General features: G+C 31.1%; 1 long non-coding RNA gene across 2 annotated transcripts; it reads right to left on the minus strand.

Moving 5' to 3' along the window:
* Window positions 1-256: 256 nt before the first annotated feature.
* LOC143048468 (uncharacterized) lies at window positions 257-12,145 on the minus strand. 2 transcript variants are annotated; one of them, XR_012969848.1, is made up of 5 exons: window positions 12,027-12,145; window positions 9,504-9,763; window positions 6,486-6,795; window positions 5,037-5,920; window positions 257-787 (listed from the first exon to the last, which is right to left on the minus strand). It is a non-coding gene; the product is annotated as an uncharacterized LOC143048468 (long non-coding RNA). The 2 variants fall into 2 exon arrangements; XR_012969849.1 differs by lacking the exon at window positions 12,027-12,145 and adding an exon at window positions 10,184-10,298.
* Between the last annotated feature and the right edge of the window lie 120 nt (window positions 12,146-12,265).

Here is a 12,265-nt window from a genome sequence, read left to right on the forward strand (position 1 = left end):
CAAAAAAATAGGGGAAAATATTTGTTGAAGTTGTAAAAAATGTGTATATAGTATAAAGGCAAAACACATGTATGTGTACAGTAAAAATTTGATCAATAAAAGCTATGATAATTGCAGAATTTTGACATTATAAAAAAGTATGTGTGTGTCATGAAATAATTTCAGACTCGAAATACTTGAAATAAGAATAACACAAGGGTATTTACCAGAACAAACGATAGACCAGCACGGTCATAAAATATCACAGAGAGAAAACTAAAGAATACGAATACTTTATTCCTCATAAAACTACAATTACATAGCTATAGAGAACATACATAAATGTTACTATAATGTACAATTATGACAAGCATGTGTGAACAATACAATGAAATTAACTTGGAGGACTGACTTTCACATTTATAACTTTGATAAATTTACATAGTTTTTCTAATATTTCACTATTACATGAATTAAACAGTTAATCAAATTTATAGATATTAGGGTTTGACCAGCAGTATGTAGGTAAAAATTTCTTTTTTTCAAACTTAAAAGATCCACAATTTATAATATAATGGTACTCGTCACTAGTGTCGTTTGAGTCACAGAGACGGCAAATTCTGTCTTCTCTCGGTAAACTCTGCCACCTTCCAGACTCAATCGGCAAGTGGTGACTACCACATCTATACTTGCACTTTCACTAAATAATTCACAATTAGGTGACTATGGTGAATCCATCTATCCCATCAAACTAGTTATAAAGTATACCACAGATACAGTTATGTCGGCCTCATAGCTTGACCTACATCTAGAAATAGACAATGAGGGTCGGTTAAAAACAAAACTTTACAAAAAAAAGAGATGATATCAGCTTTCCAATTGTGAACTTTCCATTTCTAAGTAGCAACATTCCAGCAGCACCTTCATACGGGTATATATCTCCCAATTGATACGATATTCCTGTACTTGCATTTCCTATAATGATTTTCTTGGTAAAGGGTTGCTGCTCACAAGGAAGCTATTAAACCAAGAGTTCCAAATGGTGAAGTTGACATCATCCCTTCGTAAATTTTACGGACGCCATCAGGAGTTGGTTCACCGTTATGGAATAACCGTTTCACAAATGATATCAGATATGTTCCTTACGTCGTAACTACAATCCCCTTCCCTTTCATGAATTTGACCTACCGAATTAGACTATTTACCGGATTTGTTATCATATAAGCAACACGACGGGTGCCACATGTGGAGCAAGATCAGCTTATCCTTCCGGAGCACCTGAGATCGCCCCTAGTTTTTGGTGGTGTTTGTGTTGCTTATTCTTTAGTTTTCTATGTTGTGTCATGTGTTCTATTGTTGTCTGTTTGTCTTTTTTTCATTTTTAGCCATGGATTTGTCAGTTTATTTTCGATTTATGAGTTTGACTATCCCTCTGATATCTTTTGTCCCTCTTCTGATAATGTATAAATGAATTTGTATTAAGGTAAAACAGAAAAATACTTTTCAAATTGAAAATTATTTTTTAAAATACGATAGTATAAAATTTTAGTTGATTCTGCAACAAATGAAAAGCATTCTTGTTGAAACTGATCATTTTGACACCCATTTATCAGCAGACTATGCATTCCATATATTGGACATACCACAATTAAAAAAAATAATTAATGTATGATATCCACTTAGTGTCTATTCCGTGATCGTTATAATATAAAAATACAAGTCAATCATTATACAAAATTGTAAATATACACGTTCAAGTATATCTATGTTTTCAAAACCCCATATTTTCTGAACAAATATAACAATATTGGTAAAACCATTTTATCAAGTAATCAAGTTGACATTCTGTTGGCACATGGTTTTATCTACCTTATTAAAAACACTATACATAGCTTTTGTGGCTTGTTGTTTTAAATATTTTTTATTTGATAAAAAAGATCCACTACTAGAAAAAAAATACCTAAATATTTGTATTTTTCTACAATATTAATGTCGTTACAATTAACTGTAAATTTGAGATTTGCTGGCATTCTGCCACTCGAAAAAATCACAACTTTCTTATTTACTTCATTCTGCAATAGTTTGAACAGAAGTAAATTTCGCTGTAGAGATTCAAACGATTTTTCAAGGTCGATAAAAGCACACTTTTTCTTTCCCAATTTTAATAATTCAAATAAACTATGTCATAGTAAAAATATGTTCATTCGTAGAATAATCCCTTCTGAAACCTGCTTGGTTTTCATTTAGTTTACATAATTCATCAAGATAAGTACATAATCTTGTATTCAATATTGAGATAAAAATTTACCAAGAGTAGATAATAACGTTATTGGCCTATAGTGTTGTTGATCATTTTCAGAGCCTTTGTTTTTAAACAATGGAACTACATTTCCTATTAACCATGCAACAGGCAACAATCCTGAGTCAAAAATAAGATTAAAGATTAAATAAATACACATAAACATCAATAAAAAAATCAATAGACGAATGTTATATACAATATAATTGCTTCAAAATGCATTCCCTTGTACCACTAGTGACACCTGTTGTGTTGATCGGGAGAAGCATTCATACGATAAATAAGTTATATTCGATGACGTTATAAAATAGGAAAAAGTAAAATAGAAAATACCGATCTCCAAGAACAATTCAATTCGAAAAGTCTCATATCAAATGTCAAAACCAAAATCTCACAGGAAAACAACGGTCATATTCCTTACCTGTTACAGGCATTTCTTATGTAGAAAATGAGTGATTAAAACATGATTTTATAACTAGTTAAAACTCTTGTATGACACTCGCATACAAGTTTATTATATTGAAAACAATGTGTAAACAAAACAAACAGACATAATAGAAGAAGAAGAAGAATAAGAAGAATATTTATTATTCCAATCAAGGGCCCTTGATGGGCAGCATAACATGTACACATAAAACAATACATCATGATTTGTAACAGAAAAACATTTCTATAAACTAGGTAATAATGTTCAAAAATAGGGGTACAACAGTCAACATCGGGTCACAATATTAATCACTATAAAAACAAACAAATATGTCAACAACGAAAAGCAAAATGACATATAGACAACGCACATGAAAGACATGAATACAAAAGACGACCACAGTACAAAAAAGGAGGGATATGAAAGGAATGTGACAAATGGGTCATAATCCTTGTCACTTATTAAACATATGTTCCATACTGGTTAACACTTATAGCGTGTAAACGTTAGAAAAAAGGAAAATAACAACAACAACAAAAAAACGGAACTCAGAGGAAAATTCAACACGTAAAGTAATTAATCAAATGACAAAAAAAAAGCTCTTACACATCAAACGAATTGATAACAAAGTCAAAAGCTAAATGGAAAACAAAGGTGGTATAGACCAAACAGTTAAAGTAATATTCACAAAGACAAATAAAATAAACAACGTCTATCTAGACTCTATACTTCAAGACCGTCGTGTATATTTGTGAAATTATAATCCTGGTATCTTTGATTTACACCACTGGGCCGATGCCACTGCTGGTGGACGTTTCGTATCACCAGCCCAGTAGTCAGCACTTCGGTGTTGACATGAATATCAATTATATGTGTTTTTTTTTTTTGTTTTTTTTAATTAATTTCCTGTTTACAACACTTTGTTTTTTTGAAAAACTACGGATTTTCTTATCCCAGGAATAGACAACCTTAGGTGTATTTGGCAAAACTTTTTTGGAATTTTGTGTCCTCAATGCTCTTCTACTTTGTACTTGTTTTGGTTTTTTTAAGCTATTTTGATCTGAGCGTCACTGATGAGTCTTATGTAGTCGAAACGCGCGTCTGGCGTATCAAATTATAATCCTGGTACCTTTGATAACTAATATGGAATAATTATCAGCAAGCTTTTTGTTATCTCCCGATGATAGAAAAAGGAGAAGACGTTCTTTGAGAGAAGAGTGATTTCGTGTTAATCAATTAATCGGAAAAGTTTGATTCAAAAGCTTCCTGGTGACAAGCAATTAATTTTCAATCACTAGAATCATGACATAAAAGTTAGCCTTGGAATACTGCATCAACTTGGCGACATATAATGCAGATACAATCTAAATGAGAGTCATTATTCGGATTACAGTAAATAGAATAGTTAAAACAATCGGATGTCACATATGGCTTTTAGTGTGTCTTTATATTTAAAGAAACAAGCTATTTTCATTTAGAATACACGTAGAAATGAACAAAACATATTTTTTGTTCTATAAATGATAACAGAAAAATAAATGCAGCATCATACAAAAACAAAAAACCCAGAAAATACTGACACTGCATGTCTTTAAAATGATTGTTTTGATTTACTTTAGACATTGTTCGTATCTTTATGGGTCGCAGATGTCTCTGGTTGATAAAGTAATTTGAAAAAAATTTCAATCCTTGAGTCTATGATGAGTTTATTTAAAACCATAGGGTCGATGATACTAGTACTGATGGTGGAGTTTTAATTCCTCGAGTGTATCACCATCCCATTAGTAGTACTTCTGATTTGACATGAATTATCATTGATATGCATGGTGATATGTATAAATTAACTGTTTACAAAATTTTTTTCAAAATACTAAAGGATTTTCTTCCCCTGGAATAGATTATCTAAGATTTATTTGGTAAAAGTAACTTTTTTTGGAATTTAAGGTCTTTAGTGCTCTTTAATTTTGTATTTTATTACTGTTTGACTCAAGCATCACTGGTGAGTCTGTTGTGACGAAACGCGTGTCGGCGTAGAACATATAAATCCTGGTATCTTTGATCAATTAGTTTATTTAACACTCATTTTCTGTGCGTTTCTTGATAAAGACGTTACATCTGATAGTCGTCTGTTGATAGATAAATAGCAGTGTTCAATATCAAAATAGTATACACGTTTATATTATTTCTTCAGTTGAAAAAAAAACGAATACATTTCTTAACTGCTTTCGATAGAATATTGTACAACCGCAATATAAAGATTGCAACTTTGATAAATTGAAGAGTGCAATTCACTTTCCATTTTATATTTAGACAATGTAAAAACAATCTTACCTCATCTAAATAAGGATAAGAAATCCAGCAACATAATTTGTGTCTAATGAACTAAAAAAATATCTGAACTGATAAGTTTGTTTCATACACAAGCCGGCGCACTTTGTTAATGCAAAGAGAATTCCTATATTTTGTTAGGCAGAAAGATGTTAGTTTTATTGATATTTCTGAAATATTCTGTTGATGACATATTTAGATATCCAAGACGTTGATACACAGATTGACATAGACTGTCAACAATTGCTTTGGTATCTGTTGATAAAACTGTCCGCCACTTCATTGACGAGGCGTACCCGTTACTTTTAAACGGGTTGAAATTTCCCTCTCTGATCCTTTTCCGTTTGGAGTCCCAGTTCGATAAACTATTAATTTGATTTTCATCCGATTTTGTGAATTTAAGATCCAAAAATTCAAACAGTTTACGTGAAATATCAACCGGATCCTTTGCAATACTTTCTGCAGATACTAAAATAACATTTTGTGGATATTTGTTCGCCATCTGAATAACAATACTGCTATCTATGTCCATCTTATTACAAACTGCGGTCACTAATTCTCTAATTGGTCTGGCCTTACTTTTCAATCTTGAAGATGTTATTGCTCTAGGATCACGATACAAATATACTATTTGTAATTTAGGATTTATTTGAAGAAGATTTTCAATAAATTCCGCACTTATTCTCAGCATTTTCGTAACTCTATACTTAGCTTGTTTGCAGATATTATGTAGTTTTGGGACATCCTTATTCTTGAACGTTACCCTGTTCCTTGTACAGGAATGTTCTGATTGGACACTTGATACAAGTTTTCCTATTGTATCGGAATCACAGTCATATAATGAGCTAACCAGTCTAGAAATGTTGAGTGTGCTGTTATCATAGTTTCTGAAATATAAACAAAATGATATGGTGAATATGAATTTTTCATACTTCTGAACCAAAGTTTAAACAAATGGGATATTTATTTGTTTTACCATGTTTTTTTAAGACATAATTTTTATCTACGATTATGTCAAGTTTATTAAATTACCCTGACTGGAAAATTTCTACATATTTGATTACTTTCAGCATGCTAAAGAGAACCATATTATAAAGACATGGGATAAACGCAAATGTATATATATCTTTATTTACATGATACATCAACCCATGGCCGAAACTAGAGTTCGTATTTTCTATAAAATTAAAAACATTTAAGATTTCTCTGTCAATTTTTTCGGTGGTATGTGGTTTTTCTTAGCTCTGTTGTCATTTGTTTGTCATAAAATTGAGCATTAAATCGGGAATATGCCAAAGAGACAAAAATCCGACCAAAGAGCAGAAAACAACTCAAGCTACCAATGGGTCTTCATCATAGCGAGAAAATCCCGTACTCGGAGACGGTCTTCAGTTGACCCATAAACAAAATATTGATTGATATTTCAGTTAGTCACTGTTTAATACTACCTACCTACATACGTCTTTGTGTGTGTCACACTTCTGAGATTTCGTAAAATATTGTTGTCTCGATATTAACCAGAAAGGCTCGTAAAAGTAGAACGTGTCCTTTCTACAGCCAAGAATATGTCCAACAAATGTTGTTTCTCCTCTTTGATAACCGAATAATAGAATGTCTCTTGGAGTATGTGCTGAAATCCCTTTTTTATTCTGATTGATATGTGTGTCAGTATAACTGTTAATAGACGTATTTAGAAAAGTACTCTGCACATTAGTGCTGCTTTGTAAATTTCCCATCGTGTTGCGAGAAAATATGTTGTATCCTGAAATAAAAGTGTAGAATGAAGATAATACAATTGAGAATGGAAATAGGTAATATGTTAAAAAGACAACACCCCGACCAAATAGCAGTGAAAAAACAGTCGAATGCCACCAATGGGTCTTCAATGCAGAAGAAAAAATACCGCTCCCAGAGACGGGCCTCAGCTGGCCTATAAATAAAATGTGTACTAGTTCAGTGAAAATGGGTGTTATACTTAACTCCAAAACATATAAATGGACTAAAATTTAAAAACATACAAGACTAACAAAGGCCATAGGCTCCTGACATAGGACAGGTATAAAAATGCGGCAGAGTTAAACATGTTTTGTTAGATCTCAACCATCCCCTCTCCAGAATTAAGAAACACACAGCAATACACACAGTAAAACTCAGTTAAATAGAAGTCCGTGTCCGATGACATAAAAGGCAACAAAAGCAAAATAGCAATATAACAATAATACAATCTGGCAATAAATTAAGAACTTACAGAAAATTTAAAAATATTTTTATGTTTGAACCATATTTAAAAATGAATTCAAAAAAAGACAGGTAAATGATCACAAGATTTAGAACTAGCTGTCATGATCTTGAAATCGAAAGAGGGAGGTATATTGGAATTAAAGCTGAAGACAGAAAGTGTAAGCTATGTAAGAACGCAGTTGAAGACGAACTACATTTTCTTTTAAAATGTCCTGTTCTAAAAGATACTCGATCTCAACATCTATCTAATTTAAATTAAAAATTCAAAAATTTTTCAAGATTATCTGATGAAATGAAATTTGTTTGGATTCTTTCATCTGAAGATTTGTTTGTTACTTCAAACTTATCTAATTTATTGCACTCCCTTTTTGAAGAACGAAAGAAAATTATAGAAAATATTGTTGTTTGAAAAAAAAATAGAAGAAAAATATATAGATATATATATATATAGGAAATGAAATTGATCAGGAGTTGTCTCCCATAGACCTAGACCTATAAAGATTTATGTAACTTCTCCAGGTCACAGTGGCACCCATAACTCATATCTATCTATCTATCTATCTATCTATCTATCTATCTATCTATCTATCTATCTATCTATCTATCTATCTATCTATCTATCTATCTATCTATCTATCTATCTATCTATCTATCTATCTATCTATCTATCTATCTATCTATCTATCTATCTATCTATCTATCTATCTATCTATCTATCTATCTATCTATCTATCTATCTATCTATCTATCTATCTATCTATCTATCTATCTATCTATCTATCTCTCTCTCTCTCTCTCTCTCTCTCTCTCTCTCTCTCTCTATCTATCTATCTCTCTATCTATCTATCTATCTATCTATCTATCTATCTATCTATCTATCTATCTATCTATCTATCTATCTATCTATCTATCTATCTATCTATCTATCTATCTATCTATCTATCTATCTATCTATCTATCTATCTATCTATCTATCTATCTATCTATCTATCTATCTATCTATCTATCTATCTATCTATCTATCTATCTATCTATCTATCTATCTATCTATCTATCTATCTATCTATCTATCTATCTATCTATCTATCTATCTATCTATCTATCTATCTATCTATCTATCTATCTATCTATCTATCTATCTATCTATCTATCTATCTATCTATCTATCTATCTATCTATCTATCTATCTATCTATCTATCTATCTATCTATCTATCTATCTATCTATCTATCTATCTATCTATCTATCTATCTATCTATCTATCTATCTATCTATCTATCTATCTATCTATCTATCTATCTATCTATCTATCTATCTATCTATCTATCTATCTATCTATCTATCTATCTATCTATCTATCTATCTATCTATCTATCTATCTATCTATCTATCTATCTATCTATCTATCTATCTATCTATCTATCTATCTATCTATCTATCTATCTATCTATCTATCTATCTATCTATCTATCTATCTATCTATCTATCTATCTATCTATCTATCTATCTATCTATCTATCTATCTATCTATCTATCTATCTATCTATCTATCTATCTATCTATCTATCTATCTATCTATCTATCTATCTATCTATCTATCTATCTATCTATCTATCTATCTATCTATCTATCTATCTATCTATCTATCTATCTATCTATCTATCTATCTATCTATCTATCTATCTATCTATCTATCTATCTATCTATCTATCTATCTATCTATCTATCTATCTATCTATCTATCTATCTATCTATCTATCTATCTAATAAATAAATTAACAAAGGACTACTAGCAGTTACTGACATGCCATTTCTAGACCTCAATTAAACTGATTGAAAGATTATGACTTCATATGAAAATCAAGCATAACCATACAATCATGTACATATTTGTTGAGTAAATGTTCTTCGTAAAACTATGAACTAAGATAAAAGACGATAGTGGGAAGGACGAAAATCTTGTATAATAGGATAATTTTACTGAATCGATTTCGCAATACTCCGTATTGGTGAAAAATCAAATGATCACTGTTTCATTGGCTAGATATAAAATTTCCCTTTTCTAAAATTGAACAATTTTTGTGGATTTAAATATTTTCATATATAGTAGTTATTGAAAACACATCTTTCACTGAAAAGTCATAGGACTTTCAAAGAAATTACATGAAACCGGTAGAGGTAGTCAGACAATTTAATAAAGTCAATATCAGAAGAAATGAGTTTACGTACCTTGGTTATGCATGGTATAAATAAGTGCTGATGCAAACATGAGGGTGAATACAAGTTTTCGTCTGTTGGTACATGTGCATATTTTGAAAACATCCATGACTAATTTGTTTTCATAGTACTAATATAACATACTTCCATCAGTGTAAGTAAACCTCCGTAAATTTATAGGGATAAATCCCAACAGTTGATTAACTTGTGAATGATTGGCGTGCAAGTCTGTGAGTTACTACTTTCAACAGTATTGCAATGATCGTAAACAACTGAAAGAGAGAGACATCATGAAGTTCTTTAATGGAAAATCTCCACATAGTTACAAATGTAAAAGGAGAACCAAAACGGATACCAATGTCTCTATCATAGCAGTAACTATATGGTAACCGCTGATTTTTTGGTGGAAATGCCACTTTGTTTTTTAAATAAAAATTAAATCGAGTAGATTGGATAGAATAATAATAGAAAATTGTCAAGGACTTGTATCGTAATGTTACATTATTATATAGATTTTAAAAAGGCATATCTTCAGAGGGAAAATGTATGAAAAGTCCATGATAATTAATATTTGTTCAAACTTACGCCTGGGAGTAGAATATCTGTTCCTGCTCACGTTGAAACCACAGACAACAACTACAATTTTTACTTTGTTTTAATTTTATAGTTGTAAGTAAAACTATATGATGTACCTATCCATCAAGAATGGTTCCAATAATTGTATTGTGCTATTCTAAATCTTTAGTCCATGTTCACTTATTCTAATAAACTAACAATGTCCATATTTCAGGACAGAAAGGAAGTAATTGTTCGGATGGCCCGAGGGTAATGGACATCTTCCTTATATAATCAGAAATATGTAGTACTGGACACAATTATCATGTCATTATTTTATCGAGTTATATTTGAATTTGTTAAAAAGAAAAACAGAAGCTTTTGACGTGTTTAAAATTTTAAACAAATATTTATTATGTAAAAGTGTATTATTATATTTGTTGTTATATGTATGTATCATACGGACTTATGTTTCTTCTCAACTTTCTATTCGTTTTTATAAACAGAAATGAAATGTGATTACAATATTTCCAAATGCAGTTTCAATTTCAGATTAACTATTGTGATGTTTAAAAAATAATAATGTATCTATTTAGAGTTTTTATTCAATTTTTTATCAATCAATCAATATTTATCAATTAATAGATGTTTTGTCAGTAAAATCCCACTTAAACTATCTGATGTTATTTGCTTCTGTTTTGTCTTTGCTTCATTTGATATATGCACGTCTTTTATCTTCTTCATACAAGATGTGCAAGAAATGTTCCTTCACTGATGCTCGAGACCGAAAATCCGAAATTTATTAAAATATGGAGGGGCGTATGACATTTGCGCCGATTTTGAAAATTTTCATTCTTTCATTTGCGCCGATTTCATTTTTTCATTTGCGCCGATTTTATATTTGCTCCTAATTAGATTTACAGGTAAGTTAAAACTTGTACATGGCCTGTGCTGTACCATTGGTAAAATCTGGTTATAATTGTTTTTCATCCATGTTTAAGTTAATTTTGATTCATATTGTTCTGGAACTTCGTTGTAACTTGATGGTCATATTGCACTTTGAAACGGACCGAGAAGTAAATTCTTTAATCATCGAGGGCCATACATATCGGAAGGTCAGTGTTCTCAAACATAACTACATATCTTACTAATGTATCATAAAATCGTGTAAAGCCAGAGTTACCTCGGATTCTATTGTCAAAACACAGATCGAGCATAACCATGTGGTAAATGTCCGAAAGACAGATGCTAAAGAACTACGGATACGGTCAACAAGGAAAACAGTCTGGAGATGTATCTTGTAGGCCTTCTTCCACCTCCCAGTGGTGAGCAGGGGACAACACTTATATACATGTTGTGATTGACAATTCATTACATTTGTACAACTGGCAAATGGAAGAGGTCTATAATGATAAATGAAAAATAACATGACTTGGATGGAGAGTTCTCTCATTGACACTCACATCTTCTTATATCTATTCACCTGTAATTCACCTGTAATAAAATCGGCGCAAATGAAAACAAAAATCGGCGCAAATGAAAGAAAAAATCGGCGCAAATGAAATGCAGATCGGCGCAAATGCAAAACGCTGATATGGAGAGCTTATAAAAGCTGGGCAAAGAATCAGAGCTCTGTACGAGGAAGATGTATCCTTAATTTGAAATAGTTTCCAAAATTATATTACTTTCATATCACAGAATCCAAGAGTTTTTAGCCATCCTACAAATATTTTTATGAATTTGCGTAACGTGTTTGTTCTGGCGGATACTTTTTGATACGCCAAAATATAAGACAGTTATTATGTTAGTGAGCACGCATGTATATACGTAATGCTTAAAAATAAGGGTTTTATCCCGAATCACAGTTCTAATTACCACGGGAAAAAAAAGATTCTTTAACCAGGTAATATATTTCTATCTAAACTTAACCCAATCCAATACATGTGTTGATATTTTATAATATATGATCTTCTTACTAACCAAAAGGTGGTGCAGTGCCGACAATTACGAACATATGCTAAATATTTTTTAATTCCACATAAAACATGATCGACCGAGGTATCAAGCAAAAATTAAATGTTCGGCTTTATAGCTTATCTAGTGCGGCATGTTCCACTGATAACATACCTGATCTTGGCTAGTTCGTTCTAATGTTTGTATCCTTATCATGTTATCTTACGAAGAGAAATTTGTAATCAAAGATCACTACCTTTGTCGAC

This window comes from Mytilus galloprovincialis, chromosome 10 (genome assembly GCF_965363235.1).
Source record: "Mytilus galloprovincialis chromosome 10, xbMytGall1.hap1.1, whole genome shotgun sequence".
In the NCBI taxonomy this organism is placed as follows: domain Eukaryota; kingdom Metazoa; phylum Mollusca; class Bivalvia; order Mytilida; family Mytilidae; genus Mytilus; species Mytilus galloprovincialis.